Source organism: Arachis hypogaea, chromosome 11 (assembly GCF_003086295.3).
Source record: "Arachis hypogaea cultivar Tifrunner chromosome 11, arahy.Tifrunner.gnm2.J5K5, whole genome shotgun sequence".
Taxonomy (NCBI): Eukaryota; Viridiplantae; Streptophyta; class Magnoliopsida; order Fabales; family Fabaceae; genus Arachis; species Arachis hypogaea.
Window position 1 is genome coordinate 2,359,177 of NC_092046.1, and position 24,711 is coordinate 2,383,887.

The window sequence follows — 24,711 nt, forward strand, 5'->3', positions numbered from 1 at the left end:
TCTTTCTTCTGCAAATTGTTTTCTGCTGGATCAAGGAAGGAATTGAGATCTAGACTTATTTTCTAGTCTCATTGATCCCCTGAGATCTCCACTTGTCTTTTTGGATTTCACAATTGAGTTGAGTTTTCTTGCTGTTTTGAATTTTTCAAGCAATTTTCCTTTTCTGTTTAGATCTATTGCAAGTTATTGCATCTTTTACTTCTCTGTTTGATTGCTATTTACACTTTCTTGTTTGATTTCTTGAATCCCAGCTCCCAAAATCCTTTTATTCTTCCTGCAATTTAAATTTCCAGTTGCTTGATCTATTGCTTTCTTTAATTTCCATCTCCCACTCCCCTTTACATTCACTGCAATTTACATTTCTTGTCATTTAAGTTTCTGCAATTTACATTTCTTGCTCTTTAAGTTTCTGTCTAATTTACTTTCTGCACTTTAAAATTCTCTTGTCATTTACTTTCTGCTGCATCAATTAACACAATTCACTCAATGTTAGCTTGACTAAACTAATCACCCACTAAAGTTGCTTGATCTATCAATCCCTGTGGAATTGACCTCACTCTAAGTGAGTTATTACTAATTTATGCGACCCGGTACACTTGCTAGTGAGTTTTGTGTTGGAATCTACGTTTCCAACCCATCATCACTAAAACAAACCCCTATAAAATAAACGAAGTATTCAAATCTCGGGTCGTTCTCCCTAGGAATTGCAATAAAGTGTTCTTGTTATTGGCTATGAGGTATATTTTGGGGTTTTAGATAAGAAACAAGAAAAGTAAATTGCAAAGGAAATCAAATGACAAAAAGAGGTCTTGGCAAGGTTTGGTGATCAAGGATCTCTATCCTTATCACTAACCACAACATGATAATTGCAAGGATCAATCCCATTAAGTCATCCTCTAACAAGTAAAGGAAAGTCAAATGAGCTATATCAATCCAAGTCCATAAGTCTTAGCCACTCACTAATTGAATTAATGAAAGCTAGAGTCAATGGCTACCAATTATCAATCACTTGGACAGTACTGACTCAAGAATTCCTAAGTTACCTTCCCAAGCCAAGAGGAGAAAAATCTATTCTAAAATCCAACCAAGCATTTTGTCAAGCACTTGGAAGGCATAAAAGGAAATCATAGTAAAATTGCAAGAAAAGTAAATCTACACTACTCAATTGCAAGGAAATTAACAACAACAATTCAATTAAGCAATAAAGGAACATGAAACATGAAATTGCATTAAAGGAAAATGGAAGAACAAAAGTGCATCAACATAAAAGTAGAGAATTACAAGAATTAAAGTACAAAACTAGATAGAGGAAATGTAGAGGAATAAGAATTGATAAAGGAAAAGTAAATCAAAGTATGAAATTAACCTAGATCTAAGAAATCCTAATCTAACCTAATCCTAATTCTAGAGAGAAGATATAGCTTCTCTCTCTAGAAACTAACTTTCCCTCCAAAACTAAACTAAACTAAACTAATGTGATGTCATATGTTGATTCCCCTTCAATTCTTGGGTTAAATAGCATCAGAGATGAGCTGGATTTGGGCCTGGGAAGCCCATAAATTGTCCCCAGTGGATTCACTTTAAGTGGGTCACGTGCGAGCACCGACGCGTGCGCGTGGGTCACGCGTACACGTCGCCTGACAAATTGCTATCCATGCGTACGCGTCATGTACGCGTACGCGTCGCCTTACAACATCACTTTCCACGTGTGCGCGTCTGCTGCGCGTGGGCGTCGATCTCAGCATCCCAAATCCTTGTTTCTTCATGAGTTCTCCACTTGCATGCTTTTTCTCTTCATCCCTTTGATCCATTCCTAGCCTTTCCATCCCGGATTCACTAACAAACATATCAAGGCATCTAATGGAATCAAAGATGAATCAAATTTAGCTAATTAAGGCCTAAAAAGCATGTTTTCACACTTAAGCACAAATTAGGAGACAATCATAAAATCATGCTATTTCATTGAATAAATGTGGGTAAAAGGTCATAAAATCTCCTAAATTAAGCACAAGATAAACCCTAAAAATGGGGTTTATCAGGTACACCAAGCGTAACGATTCATAGAGGGTCACTGCGCCATACCTACAGTGGGGGCACCACTTAAATTGTGAGGTCAGGAGAAGGTTCTAATCCAAAACTAAGTTATTATACAATTAAACCAAAATCATTTTACACTAAATCATTCTAGCCTAAACCACCAAAGGGAACCTATGGAACCCCCCTGAAAGCTAACAAAGCTAGTTTCATATCCAAAAGGTAACAGCCAGGGACAACCGATGAGAACCTGAAGCCCATCCCACGGACTTGTGACCCGGTCGTACGATAAAACGTCCATCACGTGACACGATCTCCTTGAAGGAGATTTGGACACTGGTGGAAGCTTCTAGTGCTGTGCACGAGCAAGAGGGCCCACCCTGATGAATGGGGATAAAGGAAAGGGACATTTTTCTCTCCTCAGATACGTCACTATTACTCTAATGAACTGCGTTATCGTACAGATGCTTACTTTGGCATCGGAATGTCCTTGCAGGTGGCTCCACCTGCCGACCTACCAATTACTGCTGGTACCACATCTTATCTCAGTTGGACAGACAACTTAGTTTGACATTGTCTTGATGTGATGCACATTGAAAAAAATGTGTTTGACAATATCATGCATACAGTAATAGGCAATGAGCGAATAAATGACAACGATAAGGTTAGGTTAGAATTAGTGGGCATTTGCAGGTGAGCATATTTGAACTTAAAGAGACTTGATAACGGATGATACGTTAAACCAAAGGCGGTGTTCTCTCTAATGAAAGAGCAGAGACAAAATATTTGTAAGTGGATTAAAGGGTTAAGGTTTTCTGATGGTTATACCTTTAACTTGGGCAGGTGTGCAAATGTGTCACAGGGTTGGCTTGTTGGGTTAAAGAGTCATGATTGTCATGTCTTCATGGAGTCTTTGCTTCTTGTCGCGTTTAGAGAACTTCCAACCAACATCTGGGAACCCTTCACAGAAATAAGTGAGTTCTTTAGGAAGTTATGTGCTACGAAACTAAGCATTAATGACCTTACAGTCATGGGTAAGAACATTTCCATCATAATTTGTAAGCTAGAAAGTATATTTCCTCCATCTTTTTATGACGTTATGGAACACTTAGTATTCCACCTACCATACGAAGCTATGAAGCACGGACACTTCCTTGATTTGTCATTTTCTTGTGTCGGACACATTTCAAACATGACACACATCGACACTTGTTCGACTTGCGTGTCTTCTATGTCCAACTGTGCCTTGATAAAAAAAAATTCTTCTCCGAACACGCCTAAATACCATCACGTATTAGCATGTCCAGTTTTATTTTTAACATGTATTCTTGAAATGAGTTTGGAAATAGTATATATTATTAATTATTAAAATAAAATATATTTTAAATAATTTATATAATTAAAAAATATTAAAAATAATTAAAAAATTAATTTATATTTTAATATCAATAAAATACTAAAATATCATTACAATATATCTAAAAGGTACTTTATATTTTATATATATGCCGTGTCCTCGTGTCTTATAAGAATTTTAAATTCACGTATCTGCGTGTCTTATGTCTGTGTCGTGCATGTCCTGTGTTCGTGTTCGTGTCCATGCATCCTAGGTAAGAAGGAATACTAAGTGGGCCGGTCTAATTTAGGTGGACGTCCCCATTTGAGATGATGATTAGTTCATTCTATTTTCAGTCTCATATTGAGTCACAAAGAACAAGGATTGCAAGGATCAATGAGAGGAGAGAATTCTCATCAATCAGAACAACATACCCAATATTTTTGCTGGAAGGAGCCGCAATGGATGTGAGCAGTGACTGCTGGTTAGAGCAGAAAGAAATTGATGCTGCACATTTGCATGTGTTGCTTAACTGTGCCAAATTTCACCCTACTTCATGCGAGTTTTTTAAGTCTTGGTAAATACTACAACTAGTAAGATACTAACTTCTTAATATAATTAAAACTTCTTTATCTATGATGAATCATATAAGTTATTCCAAGAGACAAATCCTGATAACTCATTAAAATTTTTTCATGTTGGTTAGAATACGTCAGTGTGCAGCTAACTGACACAACAGATTCGAAACTAGTTTTACTTAGTTGGGGCCTAATGAATAAGGGCACTAGCTACCCAATGGACACTGTTAATGGATATTGGTTCCATGCCTTACAGTGATCAATAGGAAAGAAAATAGACAACACCGAAGTTTGGATTTGTGGGATTCAGGCAGGGGTCACTCTGATTAGTTTGGTGTATTACACAATATAATTGAATTAGAGTATTTTTGTCACATTACGTACAAGGTGTGCGTATTTTAATGTGAATGGTATGATCCGAGTTTGCGATACGGAACACGAAAGCACAAAGACTACGATATCACTGAAGTTATCATAACCAGGAAATATAGGCACTATGGTTCTTTTATTTTACCATAAAATGCACGACAGGTATACTATTTGCCTTATCTGAGTTCATACAAGTCTAGTTGGGTGGTTGTGGTTAAGACTAAGCCAAGAGGTCGCATCGAGTCTGATGATAAGACAGAGAGTCAAGAACCTTACCAGATTGATGACCTAACTCCTACGAAAATGGTGATTGATATCGGTGAGCTGATCACCCTTGGTCTATTGTTATGGATGATGATATCATTGACCTTGGAAATAGATGCCAACACACTTCCACCAAAGGAACACGATCTTCAAAAAGAAGACGGAGTCGATGGCGACGAAGAAGAGAAAGACAAGTTCGATGATAATCAGAAAACTACCTCGATAGAGGAGGATGGTGAACTAGAGGAAGAAGATGATGAATGTGAATAGAATTAATGTAAATATAGTTCTGTGATATGTATTTCTTTAAGAAAATTTGCGGAGAATGTAATATAGTTAATTAGATTTGTTTCAGATATTTCAATTTCAAGTCATTATGTATCTTTGATTTAAATTTTTGATATTTTACATCTGGTTTAAGATACTATTTCAATTATTAATTATCATGGGTATATTATGTAACACCCTACCACACAGAGCTTTACTCTTAAGCCGTAAAACAGAGGTGGTGTGGTATTACGACCTTTAAAATAAAATATATACATAATAATATTAAAAAGGACATAGTATACGAGGAGCCTTGAAAAACGGATAAAGCAAAATTGCAAAATGAAAAGTGCAATGCTCACGAAGTAAGATTACTTGCGTGAGAAGAAAACTAAAGTTTATAAGCATAATTAAATAGAGAGTAGGAATAGAGGGTCAAGAATACAAAATAACAAGCTCCTAACTCGACCTGCATCTGAAAAATAACAGCATAGTATGGGATGAGAATCGAAAGTTCTCAGCATGGTAAAGGTGTCACGCAGATAAGATATAAAGTCATGGAAATGCCAGAGGCAATCCTAGAATGCCGACACTTATATTATAAAGCTTAAGGTACTAAAACAGAAACTTTAACGGGTGGTCTTCTAAGATTTCAGCCTAACCAAACCTTAAACTAGATTAAGCTCCCTAACTTCCCCGCCTTTCCTCTAATCCTCCAACACTAGTGATACTACACAGACAAACAAGCAAGCAAGGGCAAACACAACTAGTATACAAATACTGCAATTAGCAAATATAACAATTAACATAATAATTCACTTAGGCATTCTCAATTAATGCACAACAAGCAAAGCAAACAAAATGCACATGATGTATGCCTATCCTATGGCTGATGAGTCTCATTTGTCGGTTGTCAAGCCAACCCGACAAGTCTGGCTTCTAAACCCTGGACTGTCCCCCGTTGCGCATCCCATGAGTCTATGCATAACTTTTTCTTTTTTTATTCATAATTCATACATATATAAAACTTTTCTCAATGGGGGTCAACCTTTCCAAGAATTTATAAGTGCCCGGTCACCTCTTACGACGTAAGGTCAACAAAATATCGAGTCTCAACCTAGAACACGTGGTGGCAAGCCACGGTACTTTACCTAGAAAAACTCGTGTCTCAGATAATTGAGTGCATAAGCCAAATAATATTCATAATCATTTGTAATTATTGCATAATCATATCATTTAAGCCATGGTACCATATACACTCCAAATATACCCATTTTCATATATAATTAATCACTTTTTCAACTTTGCTTCACCCCCAAGTTACCTCCATTTCCTAGCTTCACCTTATTACTAGGCTTACTACCATAATCTAGGGTTAAAAGAATAAAAATAGAGGTTTAGAGATTCAAAATTAAGATTTAAAACACAAAAACTCATTTGCTGAAAATAGGGGCGTCGCGTACGCAAGCACCTTGCTCGCGTACGCGTCCCCCTTGCTCGCGTACGCAAGATACCCACCCCGAATGGGTTGGTCGCGTCGCGTGCAAGTGGTCGCGTACGCATGCACCACCTCGCGTACGCAAAATGCCCAACCCGAATGGAATGGATGCATCGCGTGTGGTGGTCACGTACGCGAGTTATGCAGAGCTAGAAAAATGTTTAAGTTGCAAAATTTTCAGTTTTGCCCTCCAAACTTCTGATGCGCATAAATTTTTTGTTTTAAAACGTTTTTTATCCGTTTTTTCAAACGGTGTAAACTTCACGGACCTAATTTTCATTTAAAACTAGTTTGAAACAATTTGGGAGTCCGAAAGCCGATTTATGGCTCGCCAAAGTTCGGCCAAAAATCAGTTTTACACAAAAACTTTCAAACCTCAATTTTCATTAAAACCAAACTCAAATCCAAACTTCTATACCTACATTCAGCTCAACAATATATCAAAGCACACCAACACAACACTAAATTCTTCACATCACACCACTTTCAATCATACTTCGTTATTACACAATTTCAATCTAAATTCCTCATTTTACATCAACAACATTATCATCCGCTTACTCAATATATATAATCATATCATTCTATCATTCATCACCAACTCATCAATTAACATACTATTACCATCATAAACAACAATCATCCAATACATATTCAATTCACATCATAATCATCATCAAGGGTGCTAAGCATTGAACATTTTCATGCATTCCAACCTATCATATGGTCATCTAGCCTAGGTTTTCACAGAACATTATATATTAAATACATGAAACCTAAACCATACCTTGGCCGATTTCCATGTATACCCTATGGCAACCCACTTAGCCTAAAAGCAAGTCCTCAGTACCAAGAATTCAGCTCTAGCACTAACCAAGCTTTCACTCAAGCTTCCAACACATGCAATAGCTTCATATCACATATACATACACACCTAACACATTTCATAACATACACATATACAAAATTCAATACCCACATACTAAATCAATGAATTCCCTATGTTTAATGATTCTTACTGTACCCACGGACCAAACGAATCAAGACCAGCAAGCCCCGCAAGCTAAATCGAACCTATAGTATCAAAGCCAACAAATTCTCAACATGTATGCTCAAAATTTTTAAAATCAAAGGGGTAGAGCAACTGGAGTGAGAATGAGGCTTACTTATAAAATTGTTCTGATAGATTTGTAGAGCTCGATGCAGTAGTTACGTGGCTGCAAATGGTGTGGCAATCGAAACTTGGAGTGAGGAGATATGGTGGTTGGAAGGTGAGGTTAGGGTTGGAAGCTCTTCTTCCTCCTTTCCCTTTCTTGTGCAGCGTGGATATGAAATTGGGGAAGAAGAAGATGCTGAGCCTTAAGTTAATGAGGCCTAGGTTGGGCCTTTGGGCCCAGTTCGATCAGTTTGATCCGTTTGGGCCAAATTCTTTAAAATTAGTGTTGAAATTTTTATTTTAATTAGTTCTATTTTATTTTACTATAAAATTTACATTTTAATCTTCTTTACTAAAAGTTAATTTATCGATTAATTATTCGCTAATTTTGCGGGATTTACACATTACAAATAGACAACAAAAGATTATTTTAAAAATATAAAAAGACTACCCTCAGGGTATTCCAATGGTAACAACCCAACTATTTTTTTAAAAAAAATTTAAAAATTGTTTCTTGTCAGATTATTAAAAATTTATATCTTTTTAGTAATTATTAAAAATATTTATACATAAATATAACAAAGAATAATATAATAGGAATAATAATTAGAATGCCTAATTCATATTCTAATTATCCTTATAAGACTTAAATGAGTAAAAATTTTAAATATATATTTTTTTAAAGACATAAAAAAGATAAAAATACAAAACTTTTTTTATTTAAAAATTAGAAGGGTAAATTAGGATTCTTAATTATTTTTATATAAACTAAATCGATTAGTTAAGAATAAACTTCAAAAATATTAATGAAAACATAATATATATATGATGTAAAACAAAAAAGGCGAGAAACAAATTCATGACTCATGAGAGAATGTTCACTACTTGAACCAAAACTCAAAAATAATACATAAATAGAAAATAGATAGATAGATAGATAGATTTAGAAAAATTATATTGTTATCTCAATTATTATTATTACAAGTATAATAACTCATGCCATGCACGTGATAAAACTAAAATTATAATTTTAAATTATTCTATTAAAATTAATTTGAATTATAATAATTTAATTTATAAATAAATAATATGATGTGCATTGTTCGTATTTTTTTAAATATAGTATTAAATGTATTAACTCGAATGTAGCTATTAAGTGTATAAAAATTATGTTTGAATTATGAATTCTCTAAATGAAATTATCCCGTTTAAAATGTTTAAATTATGATTTCAATCATAAATTATAATTATGATTTAAAATTTTTTTGATATAATATTATATTTTTTTTTCATTTTACTATTAATATGTTGATATTGCAAGTCTAAATTACAGTATTTTACTTAATCTTGACTGAAAAAGAAAATAGTTATGTGTTTCTATCATTTAATTTATTTAATACACAATGTGCTAACACTAACGATATTTAAAAAATATATATATTGATAAAAATAGATATAATATAATTACAAATATAATATAAATAAATAAAATATATAAATAAATGCGAAACCAATATGTTTACTAAAGTCTTTGTTAAATTTTATAAATTAGAGAATAAATTATGTATTTGGTTGCTTAGTGATCACATAGATGATCAAGTAATTGGATTGTAAATTGATCTCATAGTGTATATCTTATTTTTTTCTCATTTTTGAATGAAAGCGAGAATTAAGGGAGTAAGTAGTAATATATAAAGAAAAAAAATTTGCACCACAACACATAATTATAACCTAAAGAAATATTCATATTAAAATTTTACATACTGAAAATCATGAAGATCAATCACAATGTACTAGTCACTTCTCTCTATTTTTGACCATGATATGAATTTTTCTTTTCTAGTCAAGAATCTAATAACATCTAATTGAACAAAAAAATTGAATTAAAAATACCAAATTAAGGACAAATGAGTGAATAATATAAAAAATTATAACTTCGAACATGTATAAAATAAAAATAATTTACTGATTTATTTTATATTAAACGATAAAATTAACAATAGTATATTAATAAAAGGATATACCTTTAAAAAAAGTCACAATACAATTTCGAATATTTTCATAAATAAACTGTTAAAATTTTTGTTATCGATAAAATGATGCTATTATACAATTTTTTGGCAAAACTTAAAATCAAAAGGAAAATAATTTTATGTGGGTTAATATAAATTAATTACGTACCAAATAAGTAGAATCATTCATTTGTTTGTTTTAATATATCAGCATGAGAAAGCAAATTAAAATGATTATCTAGAATTTTACGATCATCGACCAAATGTACTATACCTGACTCCATCTTAAAAGATATTTTGCACGTGTGTACAGTCAGAAGATATATTCCGCTTGATTTCTCGATCTCAAAATTTGAGAAGACATAGACTTTCTTTTCTACCAATTCATTCTCAAATATTTTTGTCAAATAATTCTTGATTGAACAATGAATTTTATCATATTGCAAAACAAATTAAATATAAAAGCTATTAGCATTTACAAAGTTATTAAAAAGAATTGTCTTTGACTTGATTGAACAATGAATTTTATCGTATTGCAAAATAAATTAAGTATAAAAGATATTAGCATTTACAAAGCTATTAAAAAGAATTGTCTTTGACTTGTGAAATGGTGTATTTATAAAATTAACTTAAAATATGAACTACAAATATTTATAAGAATTTAATTTTGATGCACTGACAGTGTAAAGTAGTTTTACACGTGTATCCAATTACGTAATGACACATCAATAAAAATAAATACATTTCACATTGACCGCGTGAATGGTCATCCAAAAGAATGGATGTGATTGCACGACTATGTAAAACGCTTTACCCTGTCAGTGCATCAAAATTAAACTCTATTTATAAATTGACTTAGCATTACTTGAAAAAAATTAGTAAATGAATCAATTAATCTTATCATCTATTAGAACTATTTCTATGTAAACCGTCTTACTCTTGTCAAACTTGAATGGAACTTTTTATAGCCTTATAATTCTTGTCTTTATTTTTCATACTTTCTCTTCGTATAATCTACTATAGGAGATACTATTAATAGGATCGTAGTCAATAGTCATTAGGTATGAAAAAAAATAGAATAAAGGCTATGTGAAAATTATAAATTTTTTACATAATAAACATGAAAGAAAATTTACTACTTATTATATATACTAATAATATGTCAATAATTTTAAAAATTTATTAATAATACTAATAGTTTAAAGATAATTTTATTATAGTTATAATAAATTTAGTTATTACTCTAAATAAATAAAATAAATAATATATTTGAAAACTAAAGAAAAAAAGATTAGCGGTAATCATGTTTAGAATGTTTCCATATTTTTTTTCATTTTTTTTGCTTGTTATTCTTTCACTGCAATGTTAGATCAAAGAAACTCTAAATTTGAAATATAATAATAAATATGTCATGTAATGAAAAAATAACAAACAATATATATATTTATTTTTGATATTGTCCAAAATTAAATTGAAATGATGTTCAAAGTCTTAATACCGTAATTGAGGTATAATTAATACCTAAAATTTTAATAAGTAAATACCTAAAATAAGTTAATTAAAGGGCAATTTACGTTATTAAATTGTTACACCCTCAATATTACGCAAATGCATTGTTTCTAAATCCAATACGCAAATACATTGATTCACAATTCTATATAAACCGCTACTGGTAGTAACGATTTACAGGTGTGCATAAACCGCTACAACCAGCTGCGGTTTACGTGTGTGCGTGTGTGAGGGTAAACCGCTGCTGGTAGCAACGGTTTACGTGTGTGGGTGTGTGAGTGTAAACCGCTGCAGGCAGCAGCGGTTTACGTGTGTGTGTGAGTGTAAACCGCTATAGGCTATAGCGGTTTACATGTAGTGTGTCTATTTTAAACAAAAAATTGACAATTAGATGATAAAATCTAAAGTTGTTCAGTCAACAATTAGATGATAAAATAATATATAGATACAATGACGGAACTAGGCAAAATATTAAAGAATAACCAAAAATTAATTTTATAATAAAATAAAATAAAAAAAATTTAAAAAAATAAAAATAAAATTTATATATAATTTATATGAAAAAAATTAAAAGTTAAAGGGATTATTGTCCCCTTTCTCAGTCTGAGATTCTGCTTCCAAATAGATGAAAAAGAAATCAAAATAAAACCAAAAAAAATTAACAAAAAATGTTAACTGAAAAAGTTAAAATTAATTTTCAATATATATATAGTTTCGTCTTCTTATATTGTAATTAAAATATAAATATTATACCAAATAATTTCATTGAAAATTAAATAAACAAAAGTCACATGTATATATTTTTCAAAAAATAATGTAAATTGTACTATCTTCTAAGAATTAATGGAGGTCATATATAGTTCAGTTAGAGAGTAAATTACACCAAAAAAAAAAACAAAAAACACTGTTTTAATATATTATGTGTATGATACACTATATATCTCCCTATTTTTATGTACTCACGTATCTTTTTATTTTGTATATGTTTGATTAAAAATATTATTTATATACTAAAATAAATTACTAAAATTAATTATTATATATTTATATATATTATTTAATTTATTTTTAATATCAGAATTTTTTGTTTGTCTATTTTTTTTTTTTAAAGACAAACATGACTTCTATGTTTTAACTCTTGTTCACTGGAAATAACTAAGTGTAGTTTTTACGTTCTGTTCAATTATTAAATTAAAAAATAATTTTAAAAAATATTATTTTTTGCTAATTTTGCCATTCGATTTTATTTGTAATAAAAAAAATCAAGAATAATTATCAGAATTTTTGTATTTTTTTCATAGCCATGTTTTATAAATAAATAATTTTTTGTACTATTATTTTTAGTATTCTTTTATAAGTTTTGATTTTTTTAATCAATTTTTCATTTATTTTGTTTGTTCATAGTAATATGTTTTTTTAGAATTTTTTTTTATATTCTCTAATGCATATTGTTATATTTTTGTACCGGAATTTTTAGTACTCATTATCCATATAAAATTTTTAATTATTTCTATTAATACATATTCTTTTGTATGGAACTTAGTTTTGTATGGAACTTAGTTAATTTTTATTTAATTTTGTATAATTTGACTATATAGGCAGCACATTACACGTAAACCGTTGTAGCTTATAGCGGTTTACACTCACACACGCACACACGTAAACCGCTGCTGCCAGCAGCGGTTTACCCTCACACACGCACACAACCGTAGCTGGTTGTAGCGGTTTATGCACATCTGTAAACTGCTACTGCCAGTAGTGGTTTATATAGAATTGTAAATCAATGTATTTACGTATTAGATTTGAAAACAATGCATTTGCGTAATATTGAGGATGAAACAATTTAATAACGTAAATTGCCCTTAATTAAATAACAACAATTAATACCTAAATTATTGAAAATGAATTTTTAATAAATGTGAGGAATAAAAATAAAAAAAATTAATAAATAATATTAGTGTTTAAATGAAAGAGTTGATAAAGAATAATAATTATAAGTAAAAATAGTATTTTTATTTTGGAAAAAAAACACATAAGAAATTGTTTAATAATCCGTGTCATGTATATGATAATAAATTGTTCAATAATTCGTACTATGTACGTGATAAGTTTGAAATTATAATTTTAAATTATTTTATTAAAATTAATTTAAATTGTAGTAATTGCATTTATTTTTTCTTAATCTAGTGTTATGTGTATCAACTCTAATATAGTTATTAATGGTTTTTGTTAATCTACTTTTTTTCTCTAAATTTATGATTTAAAATAACAATTATAAATATTAATAATTAAACAAATTATTATATTATAATTATTTACGTTTTATTCCCAAAATTAAAAACATACTATTTCTTTTTTATTTAATGGTTTTTTATTTATACTACCAGTATATATTAATCGATTAGTCAATGATTTTTTATTCGTAGAATATATTTATTTATTTTATTTAAATAATTTTAAATCTTTCCTTATTTAAGTACACATATATTAAGTCACATATATTAATTATTTTTTGATTTTTTGATTATAAATAATTTTTTTAGCCTACAATAATTATACTGATTTTGTTATTCCATTAATATTATCATATGCGTAATAATATTCATAAATCATACTAATTTTCGTATTTATTTATATATATATATCAATTGTTTAGTTAATAGTTTTTTTATTTTTAGAATTTATTTATTATTTTAAATAATTCTAAATACTTCTTTATGTAGTTTATATATATATATATATATATATATATATATATATATATAATTAATTGTATATAAATATATTTAAATCATATATATTAATTAATTGTTTATCATAATTAATTTTTTTTGAGTCTACAATCATTCAATAATTTTTTTATTCTTTATTATTAATGTCATCGTAGATGTAATTTTTATAAATTATAATAATTTCTTTATTTATCTATACATATATTAATTTTGTTAAATAATTCTAAATATTTGTTTGTTTATATATATATATATATATATATATATATATATATATATATATTAATTCTACATATAAAAATTTAAGTCACATATGCTAATTATTTTTTTGTTATGATTATTTATATATACATATATATATATATATATATATATATATATATACAATCGAGTAATAATTTTTTATTTTTTATATCCATGCATATTCCCCAATCCCTTTTCATATGTATGATTAACAATTTTTTTTAAATGGTGATATTTTAATTTTTTTCTTTCACGTATTTTTATATATTAGCAAGAAAGCAAAATCACGTATTGTGACTCTTTTTTCTTTTTCACGCCTTAATCTTAATTAATCAATCTTGTGTTCAAAACAGATGTTAGTTAATTTTAATTAAATTTTTAATCATTCTAATTTATTGATAAATTACATTTCTCTTAATAATTGCATTACTAATCTGAAATATAAAAAAAAGGTGATACATATGTCAAAAAAGAAAACAAACTTAAAAAAAATCATATTAAAAAGTTTAAAAATAACATATCCATAAAGAATAGTCATAATATATAAATTGAGACAATAATTTAAATTTCTCTAAAACTAATTTAATCAACTACCAATATTAGAACTAAATTATTTAAATAATATTTAATCTATTCTAATCCTTAGATACGTATAGATTAGAGTCATTCTCGTAACAATTAACCGAAATAACATCATAAGATCAAATACTTAGAATCGGTACAAATTCAGACTATCTTCTTGTTAAAATTGTCAAATTAAATTGACTTTTATTCTCTTCAATGGCATTGCATTAATGCACCAAAAGACCGGTAGTTTCTGAAGAAAATACAATATGTTATAAAATTATTTTTAATACAAAAAGTTTAAGAGAAAAAAAATTTAAATATAGTACCAATCTTTGAATTGCATCTTTAAGGTTGGCACTAATTTTTCAAAATTGAACCTAAATTGAGGAAATTCGATCTCATTATATGCTCCACTTCGAATATTTTTGGACATAACGTAGAAAACGTAGAGGGGATGTGACTTGAACTTGACCTACAAAGCTCCTTAGAAACAATTGTCCAATCAAAAAAGAATAACAGATTAGAAAAAAAATGCTTTGATTCTTAGACTTAGACTCACTAACCACAAAAAAATACTATATATAGCCTTTAGTAGTACAAAAATAATTATAGAAATTAATTATTGCAATATCAATTTACCACTATGAATGTTAGTATCATATTTATAGCAATTAGAATTATAAATTTATGTTTAACTTTTTATATAATTATAATTAAGATATTTTTTAAATCAGTATAATTATGCATTATTTATTAAATGCTAATTGTAATATAATTCTAATAAATATATTTTTTAAAATAAATTTAGAAGAGAGAATAGTGCCTTTATTTTGAAAAGAAAATAAATTTATGAGAAATTAACACTTTACTTTCATTAGTTGGGGGAAAATCTAATTTTAGTATATTAAGTAGATTATTTTATATAATTATAATAAAGATATTTTTCTAAATTGGTATAATCATGTATTATTCATTAAATGCTAATTGTAATATAATTATAATAAAGATATTTTTCTAAAAATAATTTTAGAAGAGAGAATAGTGCTTTCATTACATGAGAATAGTACTTTCTAAAAATAAAGATCTTTTCTTAAATTAGTATAATCATGCATTATTCATTAAATGCTAATTGTAATATAATTATAATAAAGATATTTTTCTAAAAATAATTTTAGAAGAGAGAAGAGTGCTTTAATTACATGAAAATAGTACTTTCTAAAAATAAAGATATGTTCCTAAATTAGTATAATTATGTATTATTCATTAAATATTAATTATAATATAATTATAATAAATATATTTTTTATAAAATAATTTAGAATAGAGAATAGAAAAATTCATTTTGGAAGGAAAAGGGAGTCATGAGAGATCGACACATCACTTTCATTAGTTGGGGAAAAACCCAATTTTAGTATATTAATAAGTAGAAGTAGATAGAAAATAGATAGATAGATAGATTCAGAAAAATTATATTGTTATATCAATTATTATTATTATTGTTATTATTACATTTGTCATTATTCGAAATACAAGGTCAAATAAGAATTTAATTTTAGTTTGACACATTTTGAAAGAAATTAATGCATTCAAGATAAAATGCGAATACATTTGTAACTTTTTTTTTAATGTTTGATATTTTAAATATATACTTTACTAATTTTGCCATGATTTTGATTATTGAAAATTTATTTTACTAGGCAAGGATATTATTCTAGTCAACCTAAATTAATTTTGATATAAATATTATATAACTTTTATTAATTTAATTTTTAAAGGTAAAATCTTATTTATTTATTATATAAATTTACAAATTTTACACATTAATTATGTATCAAATCGATCATATTTAATCAACTCGGCCTGTTCATGAGTTTATGTGCACTTCTTTAAGAAATGAATCCTCTCCAGTTTTTTAAACACTTGAGAGAATAAAGTGTGATCTCTCACCTTTAATTCTACAAGTGAGATCAAAATTAAAAAAAAAAAAGAGAACAATGAAAGATGAAATTAAATACTGAATACCATCCAGTTTTTATTCCACTGGAGAGGATCCACTCCCCCTATTTATACCTAGTAAATTAAGTTGTCTATTATACTCAGCTTTCTTTTATCTTTTTTCTCTGTACAAAGTCTCTATCTCGTTTTGACAAAAATATATTTCAATTAACAAACAATTTTTTAACTATAAGATGACTTTCAAAAATGCTCTTTTGATTCTTGGAATTTTAGCTGTGATTACTCTAATCCCTTCGGAGGTTCTAGCTCGGGACTTACCAGCATCATCAAATACTCTACAAGGAGGTTTGTTTTAGCATTTGTTATATATATATATATCATAAAAAATAATATTTATAGCATACGATATTTTCTTTTCAATAATGATTGTATTTCTCATGTTATAAATTAAAAATGATTCAACATGCTTTCCGAACTTTCATATTTCTAAAAAAGTGTCATTATTATTGTCTATCTGCAGCTAATACAATGGAAGAAATAAATCAAATTAATGGACCAAATGGGTTAGGAAGGCATGTTATTGACTTGGATGGTGGAAAATACAACATCGATATCAGATGTACCAGAATTTGTGGCGGATTGGGATTTATTTATTGTTGCTAATGACACACAAGTGAAAGACTATGTTAAATCTTGTGTCTAGTATCTATGAGAATAAAAATAAAATAAAATGGATTATGTTTATGTATACCCTATACCTAAACTTTAATCTGGTATACCATAGGTTGAATTAATTAATAGCTATGTGCTTATTAGTTTGCAAAAATTATGTAACTGGATCTATAAGAATTGCATAAATAATATTTTTTTTATCCAATTTGTTTCATTTTATATTTTTTATGTTTTATTTTATTTAATTTTCTCTTTTAAATATGATAGATGTAAATCGTAAAAATTTATATTTTTAAAAAGAATTTAATTTTGATATACTATCATTGTAAAGTAGTTTTACACATGCATCTAATTACGTAATGTCATATCAGTAAAAATTACATTGACTACATAAATAGTCATCTAAAAAAATAAATGTGATTGTATGACTGTGCAGTGTATCAAAATTAAACTCTTCTAGCAAGCCCTCAGTTTATACTATACTTTGTTGAGGCTTTATATGATTTTTTTTAAAAGTTCCTTTTTTATATTAAAAAAATTAAATTCTATCTATTTAAAATAATTTGAAGTATTTTATTCAATATTTTATACTGACTATAATTTTTTATTTTTTTTTAAACTGTATTTAGTATTTTTATTTTGTAAATTTTGTAAGTTCTTATTTTTTAATAAAAAAATGATAATATTTTTTTATATTTTATATTTTCCATTATATTTTCATTGTCCTTGATATTATTTTGCATGTAATTTATAAAATATTTATTTTTTATTGTATATAAATTTTTTTTAAATTAAGTTTAGAATTAATTTTTTGGTGCTATTTATTAAAATTTATTTATTTATATTTTTATTATTCACACTACAACAAGAACGGAGATTAGCGGCGGTAAAAATGCCGATTTGCGGCGGTTTTAAACCGTCGCTAGCCGCTAAACATAACACCAACGACGATACAAACACAGCGCATAAGGGGGCAGGGATGACATTTTGCGGCGGTTTTCAGCAACAGTCGAAACAATCGCAGCAAATCAATTATTTTGCATCGGTTGGTATAAATCGCCGCTATATCACCAAGAGAGATTTAGCCATCTTATTTGTGACATATTTTAACCGTCACTATTTACTTCCTGTGTTTTATATGGTTTTATTTGCAAAACCGCCGCTAATTGTTTATGCGTACTTTTTCTTTTATAAATTCTAAAATTTTATTTTGATTTATTTTATTAACCTGGGAGTATTTTTTAATTGTATGGAGTATTTTTTTATTTTAAAAATCTTTTCGTTCCCCTCTAAAATTCTATCACTACAAGAAAATAGAGTTATTTTAACACTTTATTTTTTAACATCATAATTAAATGTCAAAATTAATATATATTTTTAACAAATATTACAAATGTCAAATTTTTTATGTTTTCTTGATGAATAATTTGACCGTAGAAAATTACTCCTCAATTTTGATACTCATTTGTTTTCAATTTACTCCACTATTTTTCTTCTTCTTTGGGCTCTGTTAATTTTGACATCACACTGCTCTCAGTTTAGGATTATACTACTCATTCTTTATCTTCAAAATCTCAATTTATTCTTTAGTTTCAAGATCTCATTTCATTCTTTGTTAAAATTTTTTGTTGAAAATATTTTATAGTCAATAAGTGTAAAAAAAAATAGTATTTTTGACAATTAATAAGTATCACAGAAAATATGTTCTCAAAATTTTCTAAAAAATTATTTTTGACAGCCAATATTTATCAAAATAAGATTTAAATTTTTTTCACAATCACTTATATGTTAAAAATACTATTTTTGACAAAATTTTTATTAACATATTTTCATAGTTAAAATAGTGTCAAAATTTGTTTTTTTGACAAATTTTAATTTTCTTTTACACATTATAACCCTAAAAAATAATCTATATTGTTGTAGTGTATATTGCAGGCAAAAAACTCAAGAATATTTAACTGCAAAAAAAAAAAAAAAACTAACACATTTATTGTAATATCAATAAAGTATTTCAATAGTCACCCAAAAAAGTAAAGTATTTGGCTAATAATTAATGCTGCATAGTAACATAAACAAAACATATACTGAAAAATAAATTATCACATATATTCTAATTTCTATTTTCCGTCATGTCCATCCAAAGAATTCATTCGTGCAGCGATGTCTGGTGGCAGCTTCCCACCTTATTGTTGGACTACATAACTTAGCACACTCTCTAATATATTATTAGATAGTGTTAGTAAAAAAAGACTTAATAACTTTGAAATGATTTAATGTGGGTATTTGAATTGAGTTCTTACTATTTACATCGACTTTTAAAAAAATAGGAGAGAGAGAGTAGAAAAATTATATTCTAGATATAATAATAGAAATTATTGAATCATGGGAATTGATATTTTGAATAATAAGTATAGGGTTGGAAGGAAAATTTGATGATGTTTTCAAATTGATTTTCTCACATTCATCCATTTAAGAAAATAATATACGTATTCATCTTATTTAATTTACAGAATTTCTATTTTAGCTATTTTATTTAAAATTACACCGTTGCAATACAACTTGTTAACTTTTCAAGTAGGATCGAATAAATCATATATGAATATGTAATAAAAATTTATATATTTTTTTAGTAATTATTAAAAATATTTATACAAAAATATAATATAGAATAATACGATATGAGTAATAATTAGACTACCTAATTCATCTCCTAATTATTCTATTAATACTAAAATGAGTTAAAATTTTAAATATATATTATTTTTTAAAAACATAAAAAGGATAAAAATGCAAAACTTTATTTATTTAGAAATTAGAAAGATAAGTTAGGACTCTTACTTATTTTTAATAAACTAAATAGATTAGTAAAAAATAAACTTAAAAAATATTAATAAAAACATAAATTAAATAAATACTTTTCATGCCATATAGATATATACACTAATATATTATATTCCGTATATCATACATACGATATTAAAACAAAAAACGTGAGAAAAATAAATTCATGAGAGAATGTTACTTCACTTAAACCAAAACTCACAAATAATATATAAATAGATAGATTCAGAAAAATTATATTGTTATATAAATTATTCATTATTATTATTATTTTAACATTTGTCCCTATTCAAAATAAAAGGTCAAATGAGAACGAATTTAATTTTAGTTTGACACATTTGGAAAGAAATAAATGCATTAAATAAAATGTGAATGCATTTATAACAGCTTTTAATGTTTGATATTTTAAATAAGGATAAAATATATTTTTTATCCCTAAAGTTTGATAAAAATTTTAAAAATATTCCTAAATTTTATTTTGTTTTAATTTTATCCTAAAAGTTTTTTATTTGCATCAAATATACCCTTGACGGCTAATTTTTTAAAGAGTAAAGTATCGTTTTTGTCCCAATGTTTGGGGTAAGTCCTATTTGTGTCCCTAACATTTAAATCGTTCTATTTGTATCCTTAACGTTTATAAAAGTGATTTAATATTATCCTACTATTAATTATACTAACAAATCAGATTATATTTTTCAATTATTCTCACTTAAATGTATTCATTCTCAATTAAGTCTCACTTGGATGTATTCGATTTTAATATTATACCCACTAGTTGTCTTTAGATTCAATTATGTCCCTAGAAAAGTGAATTATGTAAATGTTATAGAAATTAGTTTTAACATTTGATGAGCTATTTTTCGGAGTATATCATTGATTCTATCCCAGACATTTGTATTCTAATTTCAAGAAGAGATTTTTAAAACTCAAACTAAAGCGCTCATGATGTGTAATTGACAGCAGGATAACATTGAATCACTTTTACAAACGTTAGAGATACAAATAGGACAATTTAAACGTTAGGGACACAAATAGAATTTACTCCAAACGTTGTGAACAAAAACGATACTTTACTCTTTTTTAAAAAATTTAAGACCAATTCAACAACTTAGAAGTATTTTTGAAACTTTTGCTAAATTTTAAGGACAAAAAGTATACTTTACCTTTTAAATAAAATAATACTATACATTTAAATTTTTGTATGAATCAAGTCAAACTAAGTTAAGGAATAAAATTTAAAATAATACTAATCATAATTAATTTTTATTATGTTAGACCAACTTAGGAGATTTAGTTAACAAAAAAATTTAGATATGTAATATTATTCTTTTAAATATATACTTTACTAGGCAAGGATATTTGTAATTTTGTTTAACATATTTATATCTAAGGGGTTTAATATCCAGCCTAAATTTAAAATATATTTTTTATTTAAATTTATTATTTTTATCTGGTGTAATTTTTGAAACAACTTCGAATATACTCGATACATCTAAAAGTCGTATTTTACAAATAAAATGTATATTTTACAGTAAAATTAATAATAGAATATTATATTTTTATATATCAATTATTATTTTTTATTTTATATAATATTATTTTTACTTTAAAATAATTTATTTTAATATAAATGTTATATAACTTTTAATTATTAAACTTAATTTTAAAGATATATAAAGTTAAAAAATTATAGACATTAATTATATATAGGGTCAATTCAGTTTAACAACCCAGTTCCCTATTTATACCTAGTAAGTTAAGTTATCTACTACTCTGCTACCTTTTATCTTTCTTTTCTATACAAAATAAAGCTCTATTTCCTTTTTGCAACTAAAAGATGGCTTTCAAGAATGCTATTTTGATTCTTGCAATTTTAGCCATGATTGTTATAATCCCTTCCGAGATTCTGGCTCGGGACTTTCCAGCAAAAGCTTGTCCTCCACCAGCAGGAGAAGGTTTGTAAATATTTATAAATGGCTTTTAATTACTTGTTAACTTTAAATTCTTCTTTTTGAACTATTTTCAGAACTGTAAAAAATTATGTTCCTGACAGTTAAATTTTTAAAAGGTTTAGGACTAATAATTTAATAATAAATTAATAATGCATGACAACTATATCTGATTTACTCGTATTGAAAGTTGTTCTTATAGAATTATTATTGAATTAGGATTTGTTTGGATGAACTTCTAAAAAAATATCTTTTTTCGAGTTATCTTTTTTTAAAAGATCTTATGAAAAAGTAAAAGTAATTTTATGTTTGGATATCTCATGCAAAAAAATCTTTTTATCTATCAATTATGTTTAGGTATAAAATATAAAAGTACTTTTTTGTTTATTTATTACATGAAAAACATCTTTTTTTAAGGAAAAAATATCTTTTAAAAAAAAGATGTAAATTACAGCTTCTCAAAAAAATGTTTTTTTTATTTTTCTAGTACTTTTACTTTTACTACTAGAAATTTGCCAAACACGTTAAAAAATAAAAAAAAAAAATCTTTTTTCATTGAAATGAAAAAAGATCTTTTTTTATTCAAATAATGACGCCTAAACAAGCACTTAGTCTTAAATCATTTCAAAAATTAGCCATCAAAAATATATTTTATACAAATCAAAAATTTTCGTAACAAAATTAAAATGAATAAAAATATTGTTAAAATTTTAACAAATTTTAAGGATAAAAAATATACTTTATCCTTCGGTTAAAAAAATGTCATTGTGTTCGTGCAGCTAATACAATAGAAGATATAAATCAAATTGGTGGAGCAGATGGGTTAGGAAGGCGTGTTACTGTCTTGCAGGGTGGAAACAACCCGGACTGTCGCAATCTTTGTTGTTTTATGGGACACAATGTATGTTGCTAATGACATACAACTGAAAGATGTAAATTTAATAATTTATTACATCTGTCTAAGTTAAATATTGTAAAAATTATGTAAGAAAAAAGAAATAAAATAATGTATACCATATGCTAGACTTTAATTTGGTATACCATAGATTGAATAATAATCAATAGCTATGTGCGTGGCTGGCTAAAATTATGTAATTAGACCTATCAAAATTATATAAATATTATTTTTTCTTTTATCTAATTTGTTTAATTTTACAATTTTTTTATGTTTCAATTTATTTTGTTTTTTCTTTTAAACACGATGCATGTAAAACTATAAATAGTAAAAAATATATATATTTAAAAAATACTGATAAAAATTCCAAATTAATTTGATGATAATCAAATATTATTAAAATAATAAATTACAAAATTATTAGTTTGATCTTAAATTAACATTTATTAATTAATAATTTTTGTTGTGCAGATTTATTTTGGACCGAAAAGGGCAAGCCCAATATGATTGAATACAGTCTTCTTTGTGCAAAATTATTATATGAATTATGACTGAATTGTTATACTTGTTGGGGGAGGAAAACTTTTTTAAGCCCAACAAAATGGTTGGTCCGAAATTAAAAAGGAATTAGGGCCAATGTTTAAGCTACTCATTTAACTTGATGGAATCCAATTTTTTATGAAATGGTTATATGCTTTCAATGGATTCCACTCTCTTCATTTGATGGAATTCAAAATTTGATTAAATGTAGTTAATGCAGACATTAGTAATATGAGAGAGAAAGTTTGAAATTGATGTGATTGCTATTAGGTGAATGTTATGGTGCCTATTACTTTGTACCTAAGTTACTAAAAAAGGTAAATAAATAATATTTAATAAAATTTATATGATTTACTTTTTATTTTAAACATTTTATTTTTTACTTTAAAAGGGAAGTTAGGCAATTTAAGCACCATAACAAAGACACTATAGAACTCACCTTACTATTATTGCTTCACATGTTACTATGAAAGAGGAAAGTGGATTTTTATTAAGTGTGATTGGTTTTATTTCCTTTGAAAGCATTCACTCTCTTCTCTCTCTTCTCTCATCAGTTTCGGTCACTTCACAGCAAATATGGAAGAAACCACAAGCTATCAGAAGAAGGTAGATGAAGCTAGGCTCAACTATGGAGCCATAGTGATAATGGCATCAAGAAAAATAAAATCAAAAGTATGATGTGGCTGAGATCTTTGCCACAAAAGATAAGATGTGGTGAAGTGATCTCAAGCTCTCCATAACCAAAAATGGAGAAAATCCATTTCGGTCAGAAGAAGAAGATCCCTTGGAAGTATGACTCGTCTCTACCTTTGCTCAACCACTACAGGAGTTAGCTACTATAGCTACGTGGAGGATGAGGCAGAGGATAAGGGCAGGAGGAGCTGTCAAGCATCAAGAACTCATCAAGGGCTAGGAATCCTTCTTGGGGAGCAAGTCAAGATAGAAGGCTCGGATTGATGAAACTTGGTGAGAAGGAAAGACACAGAGGTAATTACATGTTGGTCATAGCATTCGGTTTTCTCTCTCCTCTCTCTGGCCGAACCGATTTTTGCATGAAGAAGAAGAAGTTGACTCGGTTCAACAGTTTCAACCTTGGAGGCTTCCCCTTCTATAAATAAGGGAGAACAGATAGGGTTTGAAGCAAGGAGTTAAGAGTGCAAAGCACAGAGTTCTCATAGCTACCCAAATTAACAGAAATTCTTCTCCTTCAATGTTTTCATTCTATAATTTTTCTGTTTAATTTTGTCTGTCTTGAGTCTCATGAAAAAAGGCAAACAGTGAGGTTTGTAAGAA

General features: G+C 27.3%; 2 long non-coding RNA genes across 2 annotated transcripts; both read left to right on the forward strand.

The window, feature by feature from the left end:
* Window positions 1-16,663: 16,663 nt before the first annotated feature.
* Window positions 16,664-17,398, forward strand: LOC112723729 (uncharacterized). The gene is made up of 2 exons (XR_003163144.3): window positions 16,664-16,866; window positions 17,042-17,398. It is a non-coding gene; the product is annotated as an uncharacterized lncRNA (long non-coding RNA).
* Window positions 17,399-21,811: 4,413 nt separating this feature from the next.
* Window positions 21,812-23,119, forward strand: LOC140176477 (uncharacterized). The gene is made up of 2 exons (XR_011868079.1): window positions 21,812-21,989; window positions 22,763-23,119. It is a non-coding gene; the product is annotated as an uncharacterized lncRNA (long non-coding RNA).
* Window positions 23,120-24,711: the final 1,592 nt, after the last annotated feature.